Below are 25860 nucleotides of genomic sequence, written 5' to 3' on the forward strand. Positions count from 1 at the left end.
ACACTCAGTTAGCTAAAGGACGAGTTTCTGATAGCGCTCTCACTAGTCCGGAGATTATTCGAGAAACGACCGAAAAGATTGTACAGATTCGCGAACGACTAAAAGCCGCTAGGGATCGACAGAAAAGCTACGGAGACAAACGGAGAAGACCCTTGGAATTCCAGGTGGGAGACCGAGTCCTTTTGAAAGTCTCGCCCTAGAAAGGCACGATACGCTTCGGCAAGCGTGGAAAGCTGAACCCGAGGTACATAGGGCCATTCGAGATTCTCGCTAGAATTGACCCTGTAGCTTACAAACTTAACCTACCCCACGAGCTAAGCAACATACATCTTACCTTCCACGTTTCAAACCTGAAGATATGTCTGTCCGACGAGACTCTCGTGATTCCCCTCGACGAGATCGAGGTCAATGAGAGCCTTAATTTTGTGGAAGAGCCTGCAGAGATTATGGATCGGGAAGTAAAACGAACGAAGCAAAGTCGCATCCCAATTTTGAAAGTTTGGTGGAACGCCAAGCGGGGACCGGAATTCACTTGGGAGCGCGAATATCAAATGAAACTCAAATATCCCCATCTCTTCGCTTAGTAGTATTGTAGTACTTATCTGTATGAATTCTAAATTTCGGGACAAAATTTCCCCTAACGGGGGGATGATGTCACAACCCAAACTTATTGTCGTTACATAATTCCGTCTTCACTAACGGAATTCGTCGTTATATATTATTTTACGTAATATTTGGAGTCGTCAATAAATAAATATCTATTTATTTATATTTCTTGATATTATCATAAGTAATTATAACTTTTAAGTGTTAACCCCGTTTAACTAAATAGAGTTATATTACTTTTCAACCACTTCACCCGAGTAAAAAGTTTTAACCCCATTAAACTTTAGCATCAAGTAGCCGTGTACCGGGTGCAATACCCGAGGCATATATAAAGTAAATGAACACCACTTTGAACCCTTTTCACCACTCATTCACTCTCTCTCTCACTACTTTCTCTCTCTAGACCCGAACCCGACTCCAAAACCGCGATTTCCGGCTTCCAAACGTAAGGGTTTCTTCCCTAGCTTGTTCTAAACATACTTCATTGTATTTAGGACACAAAAATCTTATGATTTAGAGGAAAACATGGAGTTTACGGCCAAGGAAACCTCTTAGGCCGTAAACACCCAAAATTTGGCCAAAAGTCCCATTTTCCCTTCCTTTAAGCTAAGATATTAATTAAGGAATTACCCTAGATGAGTTTGGACATGAAAACACCAGTTTTAAAGCCTAAAAGAGGGTTTATGGCCTAAGCTTGTGCTTAGGCCGTAAACACACAATTTCCATGTTAGATTGCCCCAAAACTCATCCAAGGCATGTTGGAATTTAGATATGATCTTAGGAAATGCTTAAGGCCATTAAACAACACATTTTAGAGCATAAAAAGGGGATTTTATGGCCAAGACTATGCTTAGGCCGTAAACACCCAATTTCCATGCCAAAATGTCCCAAAAACTCACCTAAGGCCTTCTAGAATTTAGTTATGATTTAAGGGAGTGCTTAGGACCATTTAACAATCCGTTGTGAGGGACAAAATGGAGTTTATGGCCCAAGCACAAGCTAGGACCGTAAAATCCCCCAAATGACACAAAATGAAGGTTTTAACCCTCCAAATTGGTCCTAGGCATTTACTAGAAATATATGGAGTTGATTTGAGGCCTTAACTTTCACTTTTGGGGGAAAACAAGAGTTTATGGCCAAGCCTATGGGCTTACAGACGTAAACTCCCAAGGAGTGGCCTTTGGGCCGTAAACTCCAAGGGTGTAAACTCTTGGAATCCCCCGTAAACCCCTCTTGGCCTTGTACTACTCCTGGGAACCCCTTCTAAGCCCTAAGACCCCGAATCAATGCTAGAATGCCTAAATACTTTAATGAAAAGAATAAAATGATTAATTTCTTTTAAAATACATATTTCATATGACATTAGGGTCTTAAAAGGTGCACAAGTCTTTATTTGGTACAAAACGCTCAACCGACACTTTCACCCGATTTACCCGATTCACCCGATTTACCCGATTCCAGGTGAGTTCATACCCCTTTAATGAACCTTTCAAATGTTTTATATGTTTTAGGGGGGGATACAAGTCAATTATACATGTTTATGGAAGTTTATACAAGTCAATTATTCATGTTACGGAAATTAATTGCATGTGATTTACTATCTGTAGTGCAAATCACATGTGATTTACCACTATGTTTTATAAAAAGGATTTTAGTTTTCAAAACTATTTTGGATAAATAAACAATTTTCTAAATGTTCCCTTTTGACAAGATTTTTAATAAATAAATTCCTTATAAAATGTAACCACACCAATATATTTATATAAGTAAGACTTGAAGGACTTAGGACCGATAGCTCACCTTATTTCATGTTCTTGTTTGATTGTGGGCTTAGGGTAGTTGTTTATCCGTCCGACTGTCATTGATTTCTTAGTTATATAGCATATATATTAGTGTTGGATACGAGTATTTTCATTTCATTGGATGTTTAAACCACTAAACTGACAAGAATCATACACACTATGTTAACTATAATAGGTATAGTTAAGGCCACTATTACTCACTATAGCTACTACTCTACACACTATAATACACTCTATTACGATACTATGCACTAACAAGAGAACGCACTACGAGTTATACAAAAGACTACTGCACTATAATACAAGAGAAAGCACTAATCAAGAGATAACACGCTAACCCACTACGAGATACTCTATTCGCTACGCACAACGCCCAGAGTCTTCTGACAGGAAGACGATGCTATATGTATAGATCTATACGGGGCAGACGCTATTACATCCCGACTGTTAACTTCAGTCCGAGCCACGCAGGCCCAGGGATGCCGCTACTTCACTACACTGTGCATGACCGGGAAGGTCATGGGGTCCGCTATTATACACAGTACTGTGCATGACCGGGAAGTTTGCACCACTATTATTGACTTCAGGCATAATCTACCGTATTGCATTACTCATTGGAAATTCACTCTTATACTTTTACAATAAATGGTTTTCAAAGATGAAAATAACATGTTTCTTAAAGGTTTTCACTTACAATTTATTTCTGGAAAATATAGGATTTTCTAGGGTTTTCTACTACTTATGAAAGTAAAATTGCAGCTTTTCTTACTACCGGTTCTAATGCTTTTATACAAAAACTCACACTAAACTCTTATGAACTCACCAGCTTTATGTTGATATTCGTTTTCAAAATAACTTGTATCCTCAGGTCAATGATAGATAGGTACAGGTGCAACATTTTGGAGAAGGTGGAGCGTACAAGATCCATCTCTTATTTTTGTATTATTTTGGTGTTTGTTAAACATTACAAAACAGACTTGTAATTAAACTCACTATGTAATGCAATGGTTGTATGTTTCTTGTTTTTACTATTATGCAATTGTGATGATACTATACATGACGTCCTCCACCCCGAAACGTATTTCACCGTTATCGGTTTTGGGGTGTGACAATATATATATATATATATATATATATATATATATATATATATATATATATATATATATATATATATATATATATATAATTGAAAATGTTTGTATTCGCAAAGTTTATACAAATCAAGTTTGTCAACTCTACTTAACTGCGTTGCTACATTAGCTAAAGGATAAAAGTTAAGTTGGTGCTATCGGAACTTGTTGATACAAGTAGATGTATTTGATTAAAATTTAGTATTTGAATATTGGAACAATAAATGCAAAATATATTGTAATGAGCTTCGATATTGGATATGAGTCTTTCATTAAATAATTGTTGTGTTCTATATTAGCATGTTTAAATTAATCCTTGAGTAACTAGGTTATTCTAAATGTCCATAGTCGTTCATAGTTGTGGGAGAATCTATGAGGTAAGACTAATATGAGTGGATTGGTTGATTTTCACGGAGATGAAAATTGCAAGATCTGCTACCAACTTCATAGGTACTTGATTAGGAGAATAAGTATTGGACTTGACCCACATCAAAATCACTTTATGGATCATAGTCATTACTGATGTTTTAATGAAGGTTGTATCTTTGTATTCTTAGACCTGAGATACATATTTGGGACTTGAAGTGTAGGAATTGTTGTGATTTGACATGGTTTAATGTTGTTCCATAAAAGGCAGTCATTAGGGCCATCGTTGGGTATGACATGAACTACATTGATGGTTGTATGTAGTCGAGATGGGATTTTTCCCTCTTATTCCTTGAGAATTATACATATAAGGCCTTACTAAAATTTAAACACTAAATGAGATTGATGGCGATCCATATTTCATGTTCGACATGATGTCCGAGACAAATGAATAATTGATACCACACATTTAGTAACAATTGTAGCTTAGAGCTCCTGGAATTGGCTATTGATGAGATGACACCCTTCATGTGTTGTTAGGGGTAGTAGTCCATTGCTAGATGTCAGTTACTGTCTATGTCAGTCTATAATGAATATTGTGCAAGTGGGAGATTGTTGAATCTATATGCCTAAGAATCATTATGGAGTGATATTGCTAATAATATATGATCCTATACGATCACAACTTTATCAAGTTGGCACATTTTGTATATTTTTTATTAATAAGATTATTAATAAATAATATCAATTCTTGTATTTAATTAGGGAATAATTATTGTTGTGTGAAACTAATAATTATAAGAGAGTATAACTAGTTATTATTTCATATGGTATGAATTAATAAGTCATGCACAACATTTTGGACTAGTTGGGTTCTTTTGTGTTTTACCTAAAGACAAAGTTTATTTTTTATAAACTTAAAGTTTATAAAAATTAAATAATCCTCCTCTTTTCAAGAGGTGTGGTCAAAAATATTAAAATATGGGGGTTGTTTGTCAACCTCCATGCCTTGTCTATCATGCTCCTTATGCTAGCCATTACATTGGAGTATGTTAATGGTTAGGCGTTACTTTGTATGTAATATATAAAAGATGCATGAGGCTTGAATTTTGGCTAAGAAAAACATTCTCTTCTTCTTTCTTTCTTAACCTAAAAACCATAAGCAACAAAGAGTTTCATCTCTTTGAAGTTTGGTGCTTTACTTTGGTGATTAAAGCCTTCTTGAGTTGTCTCGTTTAGTGGTTATTTGAGTTAAGCACTTAAAGGCTTAATACACTCAAGAATACAAGAAGGAACTAGCATTCCAAGTTCCTTAATCTTGATGGTGGATACTTGTAGAGAAAGTCATATTCTTTGATCTTTCGATCTTCATCAACACCCCAAAACCAAGTGGGTTCAAAGACTTCAAAGGTTGTCATTCTAAACACTCTTCGTTTGTGTTTTTTTATTTCATTCTAACCTCTATAAATGGATCCATGATGGTTTGTTTTTGTTATGAACTAAAAATAAACTTGTTATTTTTAAAGTCTTCCGTTGTCGGTTTCTGTGAAAAACAAACTTATATTTTGTATCAAAACCCTTCAATCCATTTATGTATTCGTTCTAAAAGAATCACTTACTCCTTCTAGCCTTTCTAGAAAGAGGAAGATTAATCAAGCCCATACTTTATTATTAGACATGGATTACATCTCAATGTTCATGACTCTAAGTCATTTATCAAATTCAAGATTTGACATGGCTTCTTCGAAGTTGATGAATTTACCATAAACCATCAAGAAAAACTCATCAATGAGAGATTCAACATTTCTCTAGTCAAAGATGATTTCTACCATTAATGCAAACAGTTTGTGCTTGTAAATAGCTATTATTCAATTTCAACAATTCCATGTTGAAACTTGTGCCAATATTTTCTACATCAGGCTATGGTTCTTGAGTTGCTTCAAGTTCTATGTGTCTCCCACTTTCTTTGTCGTTAGAAGGTTGCTTTCTACTAACTCAACATTCTTAGGTATAAGAGTACTTATTCTTGGTAGGTTTGTATAAAATAATCTAAATGCCTTTTTAGAATATTCTACAGATATGTAATTTATTGGTGGTCGCATTCAAGATACAATTAATAGTGATTAAGGTATTATCCCAAGAGCATAAAAGAAGATAATTTCTATCAATTAAAAGTTAAACTTTATCCGATAAGTTCTAATTCATCCTTTATTATCACCTAACACTTTAGATCGTGTTATTGGAATGTATCTCAATTTCACATTAAAAGGTTCAACCAATATTTCACAATTATACTTTACAATGTAAAATATAATTATAACTATTATAGTTGTCAATAAATTTGATTGGTATCTTACATTAAATCTTACACATTCATTAGAAAGGAAATCACACATTACAGTGTATAGTTCCTTAATACTTATTTCCTCTACATATTAGTAAAAATATGATTAGGAATCTTTATATATAAATAAGATTCACATATGTCAAATAAACTACATTGTTTACCTTCAAATATCCATTTCTTGATGTTGGAATATGTGTATTTCATTTATATAATAAAGATAATAATGTTATAGATAAGTTTGATATAAAAACAAGTTTAAGTCAAAGTGCTTATATATAGAACTTAATTTTATTTATAAAATATTGATATTTACGTTATAATTCTATTAAGAGATCTAGTTTCATAAATAGAAGTTAATCATTCCAAAATATGAATATTTTCGTTGAGCAAAATGATCAAATAAATAATCAAACACTTAAATAAAATATCTGAGACAAATATATATATATATATATATATATATATATATTACAAGTAATTTATGCTCTAAGCATAAATAATAAACTAAACCTCGAGAGTGTAGTTCCAACTTCTTTGTGCTCAACTGGTTACTCTTTTGTAAATATCTACAAGAAAGTTACAAATATTAGATTAACATTCATGTATCAAGTACCTAAGTATTATATGAAAAGTATGAGCTCTATCTCGTAGATATCTAAAGTATTAGTCTCTTCCAGACTTCTTTTTCAGATAAGAGGAACAGTTCCTCTTCTAGTGTCTAGTTTCTCCACAAAAGAAACAAGATCCGTCAATATGGGCCTTCTTGGATTTCTTGGGCTTATAGTTGTTCAGTCCATAAAACATAGGCTTCTTAGATCATGCAAAGTGACTTTTTTTTTCAGCCTTGCATTATTCCATTTTTTGAACAAGTTTAAAACAGAAAATATCATTGTATTTGTTGGAATATTGTTTAACCTATTATATCATATATATATATATATATATATATATATATATATATATATATATATATATATATATCTAAATTATCCAAGACTTCCTTGAAGTCAGGAATAACTATTCCTAGTATGATGTTAGAAGCATCTTGAGAATCAAATTGATGCCTTTACTAGGTACCATGTTCAGGTATATTGCTCAAAGCAAGTTGTTTAGGACTAGAACCTTTAAGTGTATAAAATTTCACATCTCTCACGAGATTTTCTCTCAAGACACGAACGAATTCATTGAAGTTGTATCTATCGAATGTTGTTGTTCTATTAAGGCATTAAAGAAAATGACAATTCATAGTTATGATATTGGATTATATATCTACAACCTTTTAACAAAATTCATTTAGTATTTTAAATATTTAATCTTTAATAATTAATACTCTTTTAGTTTCCAATAACATTAATTATCAAAGTCTAAGATCCAAGTTGCGAAACAAACAAATGGTTAGGTATCATTTATCACATTTATTTGAATTAACTTGGTAGATATCGACTATCAATTATATTATACTATATAATTTCTAGATTTATGGGATCGCTAATAACAAATTTAATTAGACATGTTTGATCCCATCTATGTCTTTGAACTCTATTGCGTAGGTATCCTTTATCACAAAAGATTTCTGATCAAACCATCCAATTTGAAAAAACTTATGTAATCGGCCTATAAATTGGTTATAAAAATCATGAAAACACCCTGAACATCAAAAGATAACACAAAACGGTTAGGTATCCTTTATTCTACTAGTGCATGTAAGAGATGTGTGAGTGTTCTTCAAAATAGATTGCTTAGATTTGAGGATTGTAAGGGGTCTTTGATGTTTTCTTAATCCTAGTCTAGAAAACGTATTATATCATGGTTATTGCATGCACCCAATAAATCATGGTATACTTTATAAAAATCTCTTTTATGTAAAATCACATTTTAACAATGTTCTTTTATAAATCCGGTTTTATAAAATTGACATGGTCAAATTTTAATAGCTAGTATTATGTTTTACATTTGAGCGGTTTAGAACATTTGTAAACCTTTTAATAAAACTTCTTTTTATAAAATATGGTTTGGGGTTTGATAAGTTTACAAATCTCTATTTTAAACTTACATAATTTTAATCCAAAAATATGACCGGTTACTAGTTTTAACGATAAAGCTTGTTTTATTTTTAGAACTATTTACCATCTTATGTTAAAAAGGTAAATTTCATTAAAATCAAACTCCTTTGTGATGTTTATTTATGTTCAAATATTATTTTTCATTTGAAAAACTAATTTATCAACCATATAATAATAAAATCATAAATATAAAACAACACAAATTGTAAGTCAGCACAAAATCTCAAGTCCATTCCTAAAGGGACATTTAAAAGGGACGATAAATCTTCTATTAATGTTGTTTTAGAAGCTCTCACTTGATAAAATACACATTGCTTGTAAAAAGTTGAAAAACTTCTTGAAAGTAATAATTTAGCAATATGCAACATTTTTAAGAAAATGTTGAATAAATTGTTGCATTAGGGCCAATAGCCCTAAAGGAGTCTGTCAACAGCAACACCTTTAGCAACAGTTTGCTGTAAGGTTGTATTTTTTCATGCACACTCTAAAGTTGTGAAATTACCTTTTGGTCATCAAAAAATGGCTTCATCTTCATTTTTTGTTAAATTTTTGTACAGATAAATTATTTATAAAAGTTAATCTATTACTTACAAAAATAAATAAATAAAAATAATTTATTTAATTATTACATACCATATGAATAAATAAATATTACAAGCACTTTTTCAACATATCAAAACAAACAACAACACAAAGGTCATTAGCTAGTTTATGTACATCATGCACATTTATATAAAAAAACTCTTTGTTTTTCTAAGACAAGTTTCATGACTAGGAGATGCATGTAAACTTTTAGTAATAAAATAACGATTATACATATTTTAAAAGTTGTCAAAGAAATTATGTATGGATTTTTCTTGCAAAGAAAAAACCATCTATATTTTTTGAAAACAAAGATTTCATAAACTTAACAAATAATCTAACTAATATTACAAGCCTGACTTTGATACCAATTGATGGGTTTTTCTTTAAAAACATAAACCTAACAACGAAAGACTTAAGATTTGAACAAAATAAAACTAGTTTTATTCCCACTGAAAGATCATTTTGCAAGACTCGGAAAGATTAAAACAACCATAGAAGGAAAACATTACAACATTTGAAGACTTTGGTTACTTTTGGCAATTAGAAAGTTGATGAAGATGGATTTAAAACTTCAAGGTAGAAGTTCTATAGAGATATCCACCATCCATAAATCAACTTGATAAGATGCTAGTCTACTACTTGTAATAAAAGAATCTCTTAGGGGCTATTTGTTTACCTCTTAATTGAAAAATTAAGAGGTAACCTCTTAAAAATTAAGATATGCTATGTTTGGTAGCCGCTTATAAAATGTCTCTTAATTTAATAAATGCATCTTAAAAAATCAGACATACAGCGGCATCTGAAAAAAAAAGACGTATGTGCCCTAATAAAACGTGTCTCCCCCTTTTCTTCCATATGTACGCCTCATTTTCTTCTTGAAGTGATCTTCTTTCTCCCCCACAAACATCATCAGTGCTGCTTCTTCCTCCTCTCCACACCGACCGTCGGTTCGTCGGATCCTTCCCCTCGCACTCCAACTGCCGCCGCTTGCTCCTTCCTCATCGTCGTCGTCGGTCAAGCCAACTAAGATTCGTGATTTTTCTTTTGTTACTCATCGAACCCCACCTCCGGCCTCTCCAATTCCTTCCTCCGCTACTCTAGTGCTTTCCTCCGCCAGCACTGTCACTCTAACGCCATCCTCCATCCAAGCCGTCGGTAAGGTTTTCTTCTCCGGCTTTGAAATCTATTTCCATGGAGACTTAAAATTAAATTCCAAACAGCCCTTGTGATGTTTTAATTTAGAAATCTTTATTATCTTTGTGGTTTTGTTAATTTGATATTTGTATGAAATCGATTTCCATGTTTATTTTACTTGCATATGAACCATTTGATGAAATGCCTCAATGAAATCGTTTTAGCTTCTGATTTATTTAAATTTCTTTGTCTTGAATCTTTTTGCAGAAAAGAAACATTGGATGATAAAAACTGTTTGTATCATTTGTTCGGTTGATATAGGTTATTGATAATGACCAAGGATTCCATATGGATGCTATCAAGAAGGGTGATAATGGATGAGTTTTTACAGTGATTTTCCTGATATTTATTGTTGTAGTTTTTTAAGTTTATTTGGATTGTTGTATTTGTATGTAGATATGTTAATTTTCACTCTTAAAATGTTCATTGTGGGTGATAACACCAGTTTCAAAATTTTCACTACGGGTGCACATTTAAAATGTTCACTGTGGGTGATAGCACCAATTATTGTGGGTGATAACATCAATTTCTGGAATGTGATCCATATAAGCATATAATTTAAGCTTAAAAACAAAAAAGCACAATGTATTTTTATTGATTTCTTTAGTATAGCATCATACTTGCACTTTTTCTATTAGATCATCGTATTTTGAAAAAACTATTTAGTTATAGCAATATCATACAAAAACAAAGCAATTTTGATTGATATAGTTGGATACATTTGTCAAATATTTATGTTTTATTTGTTTTATTTGTTTAATTTTTGAGGTATGTTTAATTTGGATTTTGTATGGTGTTTTTATAATTCTGCAAAAATAATACAAAAGGGTAAAATAGTCATTTTTATAATTCAGCACAACAATTCAAAGGCTCCAACCAAACAGCATGTTAAAAATTCAAATGCTAAAAGTTCAGACCCTCTCAGAAATTCAGACCTCTTAAAATTTCAAAACTTAAAAATTCAGATTCTACCAAACAGCCCCTTAAGCTCTTAAGACAAACAAACTAGTTTTCCTTAAAAGAGAGTATTCAAGTATCATTTTGACCTTTATGTCCTTCACACTTTAGGACACAAAAACTAGAGAGAATGTGGAGATGGTAAGCCACAAATTTCATGGTTTTTAGCTTACGAAAGAAGGGAGAAAACTAGTTCTTTTAATTCCTTACTTTAAGTCTTTATCCCATGGATCTTAACACTTTAAGACCCACGTTTTATCAAATCAACTTGCCATGCTTTCTAAGAGCATGGTGTGTTGAATAAGTTCAACAAAAGAAAGTCGTGTTTCTTCTTTATGGTCTCCTTAAATATTTTATAAAAAGAAGAAGCTGGTTTTTTTACAAAAAAATTTCTAATTTTAATAACTTATAAAACATATAAATCCATATAAGACAAAAACCTTTTTGGTCCAAAAAGATGTACATGACATAATAAAACATACCCTATGATATATTTTGATACATAGCATTTAAAACTAATATTTCCATGAAATAAATAATTTCAAGTTACTTACAAGAATTATATTTATTTATCAAGGATCAAATTCTTAAAAATAAAAATATTTGCATCAACTTGTTGTTACTATGACCCATTAGGATCATATATTATCTAGCAATATCATTCCATAATGACACTTGGGCATATAGATCTTTCCAGGGTTTTGTATTGAAAGGTTGGAAGCTAAAAATGATGTCGTAATCCTTGAGTTTGAGCCCTTAAAAATGGATAAAACCCTAAAAATCATGGGCTTAGGTAGCATTTCTCACCACGTCGTAGCAACCATGAAATGTGCATTCATTATTAACCATGCACCATATTGTGGACATCACTCTAGCATGTCGTGGTGCAATTGGGCCAACTACTCTAAAATTCGATTTAAGCCCAATACCCCTTAAATCCCAAATTCCTATCACCAAACCCAACAACCTTATTCCTCAAGGTTAAAACTTGATCCTTTTGGATCAGCGACCTTCACCAGGTCAATTACCACTCGAGCCTCCAAGACAAGGTTATCTAAGAACAGGTATTACATATTTCCTTTAGTTTTTGTGAAGCTTGAAGATAAAGAAGTTTTCTTTGTTTCAAGGCAGGTGGTTCCAAGTTTAGATCCAACAAAATCACTCCATTTCTGGACCTTTATAAGTATAAATTTCATATCTTGTTCTTTAGTTATTTAGTTCATCAGATTTAGTTATAAGTTGTGTTAGTTACTTTTGGTTCATTTCTTATGTCTTCGGAGTTGAGATAACTCCAGTACCTTTTGAACACCTTGGATGTTGGGTTTTCTACTCATTAAATACACTCTAAACTAGGTAGCAAAAAAATCGAAACTATGATATACCTAAGTGTACATACAACCTATGGATATATGGTTTCATGCCAACTACATCTACCCTATGAAAACAAAAATACAAAGAAGAAAAGCATACCTCTTATGTAGCTCTTGATCTCCATCCTTAAGATCTTGATCTTGTCCTCCATGAAGTTGCTTCGATGAGAGGGCCCAAACCAGAATCCCTCTGATGGTATCACACCTAATGAAACCAAAGAGTGGAATAAAAATAACTAAGAGAAGGGTTAATTTCACAAACCCTAAGAGGATTAGAAATCATCCCTAAGAGAGGAAGGAAGAAGGGTTGGAGAAACTTCAAGCCAATGTGCAAGGAAGAATTACAAATAGTTAATGACCTTTGACACATTTTCCAATAGTCTTCCACTTGGACAAGTCATCAGCTATACAAGGACCAATACTTCTCCAATAACCAATAGATAGTTATCCATCCCATGCAACTAATGAACTCTTCATCTAATCAAGATTCAACCCTTGGATAAGTGATCAATTATCCCTTCGTTCTATGATATCTATATGAACTTGAGACACAGATAATGGTCAATCTCAGATTTCAAGTTTATGTTTCACGATATAGATTTTTGACGACTACTTCTAACTACTAAATTGAACACATCAATTTCAGTCATGGGTGGGAAAAGAACTTTAGATGGCAACACTAAATCATCGAGGGGGCCATAGATATCGCTTCTCCTATTAAGGTAGAAGGAAAAAATAAACTTTGATTACATAGTTTTTGTCTACTTCATCATGTCACACATGGACATACCATTTATAACTACCAGTTAAAGATAGTGTTGGAGTAGACCAATGCATAACAGAATCATAGAGCAAAACCCTCACATGTATCCAGATTTAAAGAATATAAGATATTATCGACTTAGAATTACTCGTGACTGGATCCATGAAGTAATCTCTAAGAGCGGGTTGGTCCAATACATAATCTCTAGTAAGTACTCATGAGTATTAGCGCAATATCTATGCTATGTCTAATCACTATGGGAAATCTACTAATGCTCATGACAGTCTTCAATCACTACTTACTTCCAAGAGTATGATCGACTGTGGACGTTTGAGTAAATTAATACTCAGGAAGTGGGTTCCAAACATGCAAAAGGAGAACACAGTGATAAGTTAATTGAAATGACTGATCTCCATCATATATTAAGATCTCCTACTTAATAATCGCCAAATCGAATTAACACTTATACTGCTTAAGTTCTCAAGTTTAAAACAAACTAAACTAAAAGTGCTTAAGCCAATTCATTTGCAAATCTAATGCCTCTTGACTTCATCTGACTGTCAGCTTGGTCAGTGACAATGGCTTATGGAATGGATTGACAAGATTATCTTTCAACATGACTTACTGTTGTGATATGTCAGAGAGGTTTGAATTGAAATTGAGGGTGAGAATTGTGATGGTTCCTTCTCTTGATATCACAACACAAAAGAGAAAGATGATCATTAGTCGATGTCTGGGAGGGATCCCCGGGACGAAGCTCCGACGATCAAGTTAGAATGTATTCCTAGAGAAGTAAGGGTAAATCTGAATAAAAAGATTTCAGTATCCTTCCTCATGAAGAAGAAGGGTCCTCTTATACCTGGTTGAGAGGCATGTGCCTCATAACTGATTCTGTTGAGCATTCCCTCTGGAGGTGTGATGTGGCGGATTCGTATTGAAGTATCTCCCGTCATGCCTTTTTGCCTCGCCCCCTCATTGGCTAGAGGGGAATCTTTGATATTATGATCATCATGGTTGTCGTCATATGGACAAGAGGAACTCTCTGATTGGTCCCACGTTTTCTTGGGTGTTGTTTCTAGGAGAAGAGAGCGAGGAACAGTTCTGCCCCTTAACCACCATACCAGTGACTCCGCGTTGGCGAAGGCCCGGCCTTGGCCTTAGACCGGATATGACCAGGTTCTACCCAAGCCAAGCTCGGAATTAGTTTGACTCTCCTTTTTGATGTTCTCCCTGAGGGATACATTAACACTTATTGACTATGATGTCTTTACATTTGACTCACTATTAAATGTGTTGGTACTTATTGAGTTTATGTCTTGTGACCTTGTGAGACCTGGGATCTATACTCGAGGTAAGTTCACCCTTATAGTCACAAGAACCTTCATAAGGACCAGCAATGATTGAATTTCAACAACGATATCACTAATGAATCTCTTTTAGTCACATTGTATTCTTTGAAATTTAACTAACTGCAATGTACTCTAAGTTTGTTAAATCCACTATGGTGTATTACTTGGTACTCTTCCAAGCCAATACTTCACCATTCAGTAAAAGCATGAATTCCGACTGCGAACAGAATCATGTTTATTAATGTGGAGTTGAGCATCAATGTAACATTTACAATGATCTCTTCTATATTGTCAAGATCATTTCCTTTGTCCTCCTAGGACACTTAAGAATGTTCTTGATCTTGATTCATTGATTTTCGCCAAAATTGATCTGATCCAAGTTGTCATGCTCAAGGCATACGAGTCATTAGATATGGTACATTTCATGGCATATATGATCGATCCCATAGCAGAAGCATGTGGGACATGACTCATAACCTCTAGTTCAATAGTAAAACTAGGACATTATAATTGCTTAATGTTATTCCATAATTTTGCTTAATCAAACGAATCACTTTGATCTATCTCCATAGATCCTTATTATGTACGTGTTCTATATCTCCCATGCATATCATAGCGAAAATTCTCATACCATGCCAAGTTTTTTTTTACACTTGCTAAGCTAGGATGTAGTTTCCTATGAATCGTACATTATCTATGTACAATACAAGGGTGACTACAATTCTCCCACTAGCATTGACATATATATGGTTTATCTATGTTTCTCTAAATTCAAACTCCTTGAACTTTCTCATTGAAATAAAGATTCCAATTACTCCCACTAGCTTTGACATATGTATGGCTCATCTTTATTTCTCGAAATTCAAACTCTTTGAACTTTCTCATTGAAATATAATCTCGCTTGAGAGATGCTTATTTCGGTCCATGAACTTATTAAGCTTACACATCCTTCACAACCTATGTTGGTTTGAGTATGTGTCTGTTCCTATCCATGCTTGTGTCTTCTTGAAGATCCACTTACACTTAATGGTTAAGGCCAAGTGCATGATCTACCAAGTTTTTACATACATGGACTGAATCTAGGTTTCCATTTCCTCCTTCCATGTTGTAGCCTTTAGGGCCTACCATAGCTTCCGATAGTTGGTATACTCTTATTGATCCCTACTAGTGACTCATTTTTCTCATTAATATAAACTATTATATAACTAGGCATATGATGTCCTCTACCTATAAGGAAAAAAATGGAAATATGTCAGGTTCCACAATAGTTCTTTCAATTCTGATTTGAATGTTAGGTCCAACTATAGGTTCTTTGTTGGTTGACTCTTGAATCTTATCAAGATCAATTTGGCTCCCACTAGCCCTTTTGGAAATCAGCTCCTTCTATTAGAAGACTGTCGTTCGAGCAACATACATTTTGTTCTCAAAAGGATTATTGAACAATTATCCAAAATGCTTGATGGGTTCTCCAACGAGATAACACATCTCTATTCTATGTTCTTGATTGTCGAGCGCTACACGACGAGTGTAAGCCTTATAATCGTAGACTTCCATATGTGGTAGTGAGGACTGAATCCCACTTTACATATCATAGAGTGTTTTATGAACCTTACAAGTTGATACAAGACCAAAGGACTTCTCATAACACTATTCATGGTACAATCCATGAATTGTTAGCAAAAATAGTGTGACTCATCTAGTACAAAATCAATGAATGATTTGTTTCACTATCCAACTAACACTCCTTATGGTAGTGTTTTGGGTGGAGATAGCTCGTGAGACTCTTTCACAATTTCTTAAATGATTGAAAAAAGTTTTAAATAGATGATCATTATCCTATCACATCCTATTTCCCAATCGATTTACAACTTCATTTTTTTGAGAGATTTGGATACCTGAAAAGCTCCAGAAACATGTTCATATGAAGTTGGTCTTACCATGTATCATGGTTAATCTAAATAGTCTGTTACTGCAAGCTAATTCCAAAAGATATTCACATCACCCAGTATGTATTCATCGTCTCTCTTGATCAATAAGATTTGCATTTATCATGAGACTTTAGGTCAAATGATATCCAAAATCCAATCCAACTGGATGCTTGGTAATGTAATTCTCATTTATGTATCCAAGACTATGATTCCACAAATACATTTCACCCAAACCATTTGGATGTATTTGAATAAGTACTTATTATGGTCAATCTGAACGATCCGTTAGTTAAACTAATTTCAACAGATACTCATACAATAATACATCTTATTCAAATATTTGAATCAACTTTGAACTATTGTTACTATACTAGCTTCATAGATTTCATGACTTTCTTTTAACATATTAGAATGCTCTACATTTAAATAAGTTAGAACTATCTCATGATGTGTAGTATAAACAATTTCAATTACAACACAATACACTAAACATTTGGGAAAAAATTTGTCCTTTGATCCCATGAATAGTAGCAAGGGCTTAACATTTATGATCAAATTATCTTCTCCATGTTTCAATCTCCATACTTCATTTTAGTCACTACACATTCTTGCAAATCTTAGTACTTAATCCTTAGTAAAATACTCAAGGTTTAGAAGTAATGTTCTGATGGCATTATGAATCCATATATTTAAATGAACACCAAACATGGGAGAAATAGTTATCTTTTGATCTTATGGAAAGTAGTAAGGTCTTGTGATCCATGATCAAATTTAACTTCTTCATGTTTCAGTCCTTTCACCTCAAATATATATTTTGGGTATGTATGCTTTCTAAGTCCTTTCTTGTTATGGAAACGAATAGTTTTCCGAACATGTCTCAGAATAAGCCTTCATTTATCCTTGGCGGTTGGGCCTAGATTAGGTATACCAACACTAATCGCCTTTTAACCCATGGTTAATTGGCTTTCTTCTTCTTGACCCTTCTATTCATGATAATAAAATATGGGAGTGTTTTGAAGTTTGAGTTTCTATGATTGGCCATGTTCGTTCCAAAGGAAACCTCAACACGCTACACAGCTCTTCATGGCCATTCCATGTTATTCGTATCAAAATCAGAATGAACTGATTATATGTACATGTCAACTAGTTGACTAACCCTAGTCAACTCCTAAATCAAGGAAATTCTATTTTACTTTAATATGTCAGTTTACAACATACATTTGATAACTGTTATTTTCTAATAGTTTAGAATGCAATCTTTGGAGTAACCTAGGAAGAGCTTGATCAAAAGCATGATCTTTCCTTTTGTTTATGAGAATTATTCCCAAACTAAGAATTTTGACAAGAGTGATCATCCGAATAGCTAATCCTTTCAAAGGTTTTATAGCAGTAGAATTTACTGGATAAGGTTATAGACATCATTCAATATCAAATTCCATTATAATTTGTTTTACTTATCCTTAGAAAATAATTACCCTAAATAAATTGATTTAAGAAGGCTAGGATCCATATTTGGATCCATGATGAGCAAAGGGATGTCGTAAACACACCATAAAGTTATTTAGGTAGGCAAAGACCTTTGCCAATTTCGATCACCACAAAATTCCAAGATCTTTGAGATTCATTGACTATCAATGGCATGTTAATCTCAGATTATGTTCATCTCAAATTCAATGATGGGGTCGTTGCGGATCACTGAACAGATAGTGAATCAACCACAAAAAATCGCATGGTCCCCGGCTCAAGTTATGCTTGCGATTCGTGAGTTCCACATCATTCTCTACTTATACTCTCAAATTTATGTGTCGGTTAACCACACAAGCTCCGTCAACAAGTTATAAAGAGAATGCGTAACTTTTATGGATAACATAAGATTCACATTAAATGGATTGTGAATTAAACGTGAAAAATCACATGGACCTCGGCTCAAGTTACGCTTGAGATTCGCGAGATCCATATCATTCTCAACTATACGCTAGATTGATGTGCTGGTTAACCACATGATCTCCTCAAGCAGAATATAAAAAAAATGTGCAATTTTCATGGATAATATGAACTTCACATTCTATTAATAAAATGGGATTCCGTTTTGTACGTGGATCCAAAATACTTTTAGATCCACCATTATCACTATCAAACCCTTTCGGTAACTCCATTCTCAAAATGCAATAGGGCGGTGAGGGTGGTAAGCGCGAAGCATATTAAAACCGACCTCATTAAACCCCTACATCAGAATAGGTGAGCCTAGTCATGGTAAGACTGATAATGTCAATATTTAAACACACGAGGACACAAGTTGTAACATTCTTACATATATAATAGTTACAATTTTAATATATATATATATATATATATATATATATATATATATATATATATATATATATATATATATATATACAAGGGATAAATTTAAAACTTTTTAAATTTAGTTGTCTATTATTAATTCTAATTAATTGCGATGATGCAATGTAACCATTAATAAATCATGAGGGATTAATATTCAAATTTATAAATCACTATTATAAATAATATTACATATTTAAATTCACTATTTAAATAATAAATAAACATTCAAATTTAAATAATCACATTCAAATAATATTTATCCATCTTCCATATTTAGAACATTTTAAATTTGGTATTTATCAATATTTGATAAAACTTCAAATTTGAAAAATGAAAAAAAAAACTATGGAAACCCTAATCTGCCAAGCTCATATCGTGAGCAGAAAGCTCTCACATCGTGAGTCGCGATTGAAAGTTTTTTCAAATCCGAATTTTTCAATTTTTCTTCTTTGATTCAGTTTCAAACAAGTATTTTCAGAAAATATGGATCTATGGTGAACGTAATCATGAACTAATGTATCTGATACCATTGTTGGGTTTTCTACGCATCAAATACACTCTAAACTTGGTAGCAGAAAAATCGAAACTACGATATATCTAAGTGTACATGCAACCTATGGATCTATGGTTTCATGCTAATTACATCTACCCTAAGAAAAAAAATCAAAGAAGAAAAACATTCATCTTATGTATCCCTTGATCTCCATGCTTGAGATCGTGATCTTATGCTCCACAAAGTTGTTTGGATGAGAGGACCCAAACTAGACTCCCTCTAATGGTATCACACCCAATGACACCAAAGAGTGGAATAAAAATAACTAGGAGAAGCTTTAATTTCACAAACCCTAAGTGAGTTAGAAATCGTCCTTAAGAGGGGAATGAAGAAGGGTTGGCGAAACTTCAAGCCAAGGTACAAGGAAGAACTAAATCCCTAAGGCTCTATTTATAGCCTTGGATCTCTTACTAGGTTTTGTACTTCTTCCTATGTGGAACAAGGAGCCTAGAATGAAATCCACTCCCTTTCCCATGTAACATGAGTGATTTTCATCCAACCCTAATTCCATACTGGTTCTGGAACATTCTTGATTAACCAACAATCGATTAATGAATATTCAACCCTTTAATTATATAAACAGTGAATTAATTCCCAAAATATATTTCCAATTAGTTTCTAATTAATTATTAACCATAATAATTTATTAACCAATTTCTCCTTTATTTATTCTACTCAATTTGGGTCTTGAGGGCAACCCAAAATGACCCGATTATTATAAGAAATATTACCAATAGTTAATGACCATGGACACATTTTCCAACAGGATTGCTCTCTAGACTTATTAGGCTTGGAAAAAGGGGATCATGTGCACTGTTTGGTGTCATTGGGTGTTTGGACCATCCTAATTGATATAAGAAACATTATCCATTAAGATGCTAGCAAGAAGCAGATCTGAGAAGTTGAAGCCTTAACTTAATGGAATGAGTAAAAACCCTTTTCAAACTAGTATGGACGCGATGCATCTTCTAAAGTGTGTCAGGGTGCTTCTGAATACTTCTGAGATGCATCTGATTTGATTTGGAACCCGATTGTTTTGTCTTGTAGTGGGCATTGGGCGCCCAGAAGAGGGCGGGGGTGGGGGGTCTTTTAAACAGAAGTTGAATTTTTGACTTTTTACAAAGTTTGACATCAGGTCAAACTTTAGGGTTTTGAGTCTTAGACTAAGCTTTGGCCTTTATCTAATGTCTAGGTGGTTTATGAGACCAGCATCTACAATTATTCGCGTGTAGTTGTGATTTTCGAGTTTCTACGTGGCGAGTTTTTGTAACGCCCGTAGATCCGGGCTAGTCAAATTAGAGGCAATAGGGGTCGAAAACGACTTTTCGAAAAAAAGATTATTTAGAATAAATAACCTTAACCAAGTTGTAGAATATGTCATAAGGTTTCCATACATATAAAGAATGCCGAAATCCGAGTTATAACGAAGAAGTTATGGCCCGTCGAAGTTTTACGGCAAAACCGGCACGGCACCGGGAAGCGTAAATAGTGAATTTACGATAGAGCGAGATTTAGCCTTAGAAATCTAAACGAAAGTTGTAGAATATGTTAAACTAAGAGCGTCGATAAAAAGAACGCCCAAATCTGACTTCGTGTGAGGAAGTTATGATTTTTCTAAGATTCGGCTTAGTAGTGCACGGCCCGAAACTCGAATTTTAGTTCGAGCAGTTTTTGGCTTACGCGACCTAAATGAGAGTTGAAGATCTCATTAATAGGAACTCAACGGTAAAAAGATGGACGAAAACGGAGTTCGTATGAAGGAGTTACAAATTCTTCGCTGTCATTTAACAATCTAAACGCCTCCTACTGTTAAATTTGAGATCGGTCGAGAATTAGCCGATGGAGTATAAATGAAAGTTTTAGATCTCGATTTTACCTACGCGTGGATATAAAGAACGTCAAAAACGGAGCTTGTATGCGAAAGTTGTGATTTTTTTAAGTTCGAACGCTGATACGCGATAGGGGTGACGTGGCACCACAAGAATTGGACACGTGGCACCACCAGAAGGCCACCACATGGACCAACTCGGCGAGTACGCCCCCCTACTCGGCGAGTAGGCTAGTCAGCACCCCTATAAATAGAGGTGTCGGGTTCCCTCATTCTTCACACCTTCCTAAACTATTCTTTCTCTCTCTAGACTCTCTCTCTCTCTCTAGCCCCTTAACCCCCCTAAAAGCCTAGGTAAACCCCCTAGCACCCAAAGGAAGCCCCGAGGCTCCCGAAGTCCTGAGAAAAGAGCCTTTCGGCTCGGGAACGCTGCTCCAGCGAAGCCCGGTTTTCGAGAAAACCCGCTGTAAGTGAGCTACGCCTAACCTATCTTTAGTTTAGCTTATGTTTTAATATAGTAATGTTATTAGGACCTTATAACAAGTACTTGGGCTATTATTATGGGTTATATAAGTATCGTTTAACGCTTATATAATATTAATAATAGCTAGACTACTAATTAGCCGCGGTGAATATTAGACTAAACCCTAGTGGCAATGATACTAGGTTTTGCCGAAGGAAAAGTGTGTTAAGAGTAACGAAGTGTTGTCCAAGCGCCGAGTCACCACCTACTCAGGTGAGTGCATGGTCCCTTTCAGCTTACACATAGATATGAAGTATTTTATTATAAATTACATACTATGTGTGCATATTGTCTGAATACTTGCTGTCTATGCTGGTGAAAGATTTTTATACATGTTTTAAATGATGTAAACTGTGTAAAGTATTTTATATCTACAAAATATGTTAGGTAAAACATGGGTATATGAATGATGAGGGATAAAAGCTGAAATAGAGGAACATTAGTAGCATGGACCTAGTGCCCTATAGGTATACATTGGCAGCAGTGGACCTAATACCCTATAGATGAACACTGGCAGCTGCGCCACAACCCGTTGATGTTTTAGATCTACGGTAAACGTCCTAGCAGTTGCGCTCTAAGGACAGTATCGGCAGCTGCGCCTAATGGGGAGCCTTATGACCATGACAGTAGCGTTTAAAGGTCAATATCGGCAGAAGCACCTCATAGAAAATGTCACAATTCTGGCAGCTGCGCCTAAGTGACAAGATTAGCAGCTGCGCTTAACCAATGTGTCATTGGCAACAATGGACTTCATGTTGTTTCCTTAGGATGATCCTTAGGAATGAATGAATGAGAAATAGTTGATTCTTAGGGTAGATCCTTAAGAATAAAGAAGGTAATGGGGATGGGTAATTGGGTTAATTGTTTGATGATCGAACATAATAATTATATTATTGTGGGTTGAAAACCCTATGTACTCACCAGGTTTCCCAACCTGACCCACTCAGTTTATTTATATCACAGGTGACGATATGAAGTAACATTACACTGAGAGATTTAAAGAGATGTAGATCACTACTGTAAATAATTGTAAGTTCTGTTTATGCTTATGTTTCTGTATTAACGATGACATCCCAAACGTTTTAAAATGAAATAAATACGTTTCTTCGAAAATGTTTTAATAACGTATTGAAACAGCTCAAATTTTCAAATAAATTTTTCATTTAAAATAGAACAACATTATTCAACAGAAGTATTTATTCCAGATTCATTTCAAAAATACAATTAAAAGAATCCCCAAGATCTCCAACAATGGCAGTGTGTACGCGTCACGCCGGCGCCTTCCCACGATCGTCGCTAGTACCTGAAACACATACATACAACTTGTAAGCAAAAATGCTTAGTGAGTTCCCCAGTATACGACTTACACACATACGCCTTTCCAGGCCCTGACCTTCCGGTCCACGAAACATTGCCTTCCGGCCCGTAACGTAATCGCCTTCCGGCCCATAACATATCGCCTTCCGGCCCGTATCATTTTGCCTTCCGGCCCATAACGTTTACAACACATAACGCATATAACATAACACACATAGCACATACATCATACATCATACCTGTCCTTTCTGTCACATAACATATCGCCTTCCGGCCAGTATAAACATACATATCATGTATAGCATCTACCTTTCTAGTTATAGCATAAATAACATATATCACATACGACCTTCCGGTCTCACTGTCAAACCCTTCCGGGTGAAGTATAGTGAGAAAACTCACCTCGTAGTAGGCAAGCTATAAACCCTTGGAGCTACTCGCACTCGATCCGCTAATCTGCAGACTCCCTATAATACCACATACCTTCATTAATGATCTTATCAAACAAGACACTGACCCTACGAAATTACATACAGGTCAACGGTCAACTTGACCGGACTCGTCGAGTGCAAAGGTGACTCGGCGAGTCTAAACGTCCTCCCCAATTTCCCTGTGGTTCCCCTTTCTACCCGTCGAGTATCCCCCTTGACTCGACGAGGTCCTTGTGGAGGAATCGCGGGGCCACCCCGACTCCACTCGCCGAGTCTAAAGAACGACTCGGCGAGTCCCAGTAAATCTTCAAGCTACTCGCCGAGTCTGAAGAACAACTCGGCGAGTCCCAGTGAACCTTCAAGCTACTCGCCGAGTCTGAAGAACAACTCGGCGAGTCCAAGCGGATCTTCAAGCTACTCGCCGAGTCTAAAGAACAACTCGGCGAGTCCAAGCGGATCTTCAAGCTACTCGCCGAGTCTGATCGATGGACTCGGCGAGTCCATGCCATGCAGTCAATCAACTGCCTCCTGTAATTCGCATGGTTCCGAAATATATAGACATGGGACTTCCTGGACCTTTAAACATACTATTACTGGGATTTAAACGCTTGTAACAACACTATAATCTATCTAACCACTAAATGGGTTTCCTAAACCCTAGATTCGTGTACAACACCAAAACAACAGAAATGATCCGAGTATTACCTGGAAAACATGTTCTCTGTGTCCCCAACCTTCAGAGCTCAATCCTCTTGATCCTCCTTTGACCACAACCTTGCCTCTTCTTGCCTAACAACTCCTTCAAGTTTCCACTAGCCTTCACTCCTGCTCCAGATGCCCACAGACGTTTAGGTTATCTTCAATCGGCCAAAAGACGAGAAATGACGGCCCTAAAGACGTTATATACGATCCAGAATCAAAACGGCTAGGGTTTCTGCTGAACAGCGTCGACTCGCCGAGTCCCTAATGGACTCGTCGAGTCCAGTCGCGAATCTGTGACCAAGACCGTGGTCCTACTCGGCGAGTCAGGCACCAACTCGCCGAGTCCCCTCCTAAAAAAATGCCCCAAAAAGTTTTAAAGAAATACCTGAAATTTCGGGCTGTTACACGTATTTATCGTATTTTTCTGGGAACAAATTCCGCAACATTTTTATAAAAAGAAGTGCTCTGATTTTTATAAAGCATAAACAAAATCAGTTTTCTCATTATATTACTTATGACATAGTTGTTATGACATGATTTTATGTTTAGCTAGACTAGTAGGGTATTGATTATTGCTTCTATGTTTACATGCTTCGTTAGGTTTAAACAGACCATTGAGATGAAATAGACTTGTTAGTATGCATGGTTGTCTTGTGTTGTATGTGATATTTTGAGGAACACACTAGCTTTGTGCTTATAGTGGTGGATTAAATGTTTTCCGATACTTCTTCGGATCATGGAAATGCAAAGGTGTGACTGTACACACATCAACAATTTTATGATTTGAGACCCCGCAATGTTTTTTTTATAACTCTAATTTTGAATTTATGTTTATGAAAATAGTTTTATCTTGATTACAACTTTATGAAAATGGGTGTATATCTTAATTTAAAAATGAAAATTTTATTATGAAAATTGGGACGTTACATTCGCATATGAAAAGTATCCCCCCGATGTTTAATGATTACGGATTGGTTTGGCATTTCTATATCCTTCTTTTCATGCATTTCCTCTTGTATAGATTCTTTGCATGGATTCTTTGACAACATTATTCCTCTCAAACCTTGCCACTAAAGCAAACAAGTGATAGTTCCTTAACCACACTTCATTAATGTCTCTGGCAATTGCTTTCTTATCCTAAACCTTCAAAATTTTCAAATGCGATACGCTTACCTAGTTTTGATAACTTTCTCACTCTGTAAACATTTGTCAATCTTCCGAACAAGCCATATTACTTTCACAAGTCTTGTAACTCCATAATGGTGGAAACTTTTTAATATAGTAAGGGGATGTTTGGCAGTATCTGAATTTTTTAGATGTGAATTTTTAAGATGTCTTAATTTATAAGAGGCCCTGAATTTTTAACTTGCGGTTTGGTTGGAACCTCTGAATTGTTGTGTTGAATGATAAAAGTGACAATTTTGCCCTTCTAAATATGATTTTTTTTTTATAAATACTCTATGTATCAATACAAATTTAGTTTCTATTAAGTTTCAAAATACAACAAAAACTATATTGAACATGCTAAACTAAAAATAGATCAGTATTCTATGAGTAGATGTAAATTACTAACCAAAAACTTCATAATTGTAAGCCATATAATATAAGATCCTGACACTAGCTGGAAGCAGTAAAATAAAGTACATCAGCAAATAATGAAGAGAACAAGAAACAACAACAGGTGGAAGGGTAAG

The sequence above is a fragment of the Lactuca serriola genome, chromosome 6 (genome assembly GCF_051521515.1).
Source record: "Lactuca serriola cultivar US96UC23 chromosome 6, Lser_US96UC23_V15, whole genome shotgun sequence".
Lineage (NCBI taxonomy): Eukaryota > Viridiplantae > Streptophyta > Magnoliopsida > Asterales > Asteraceae > Lactuca > Lactuca serriola.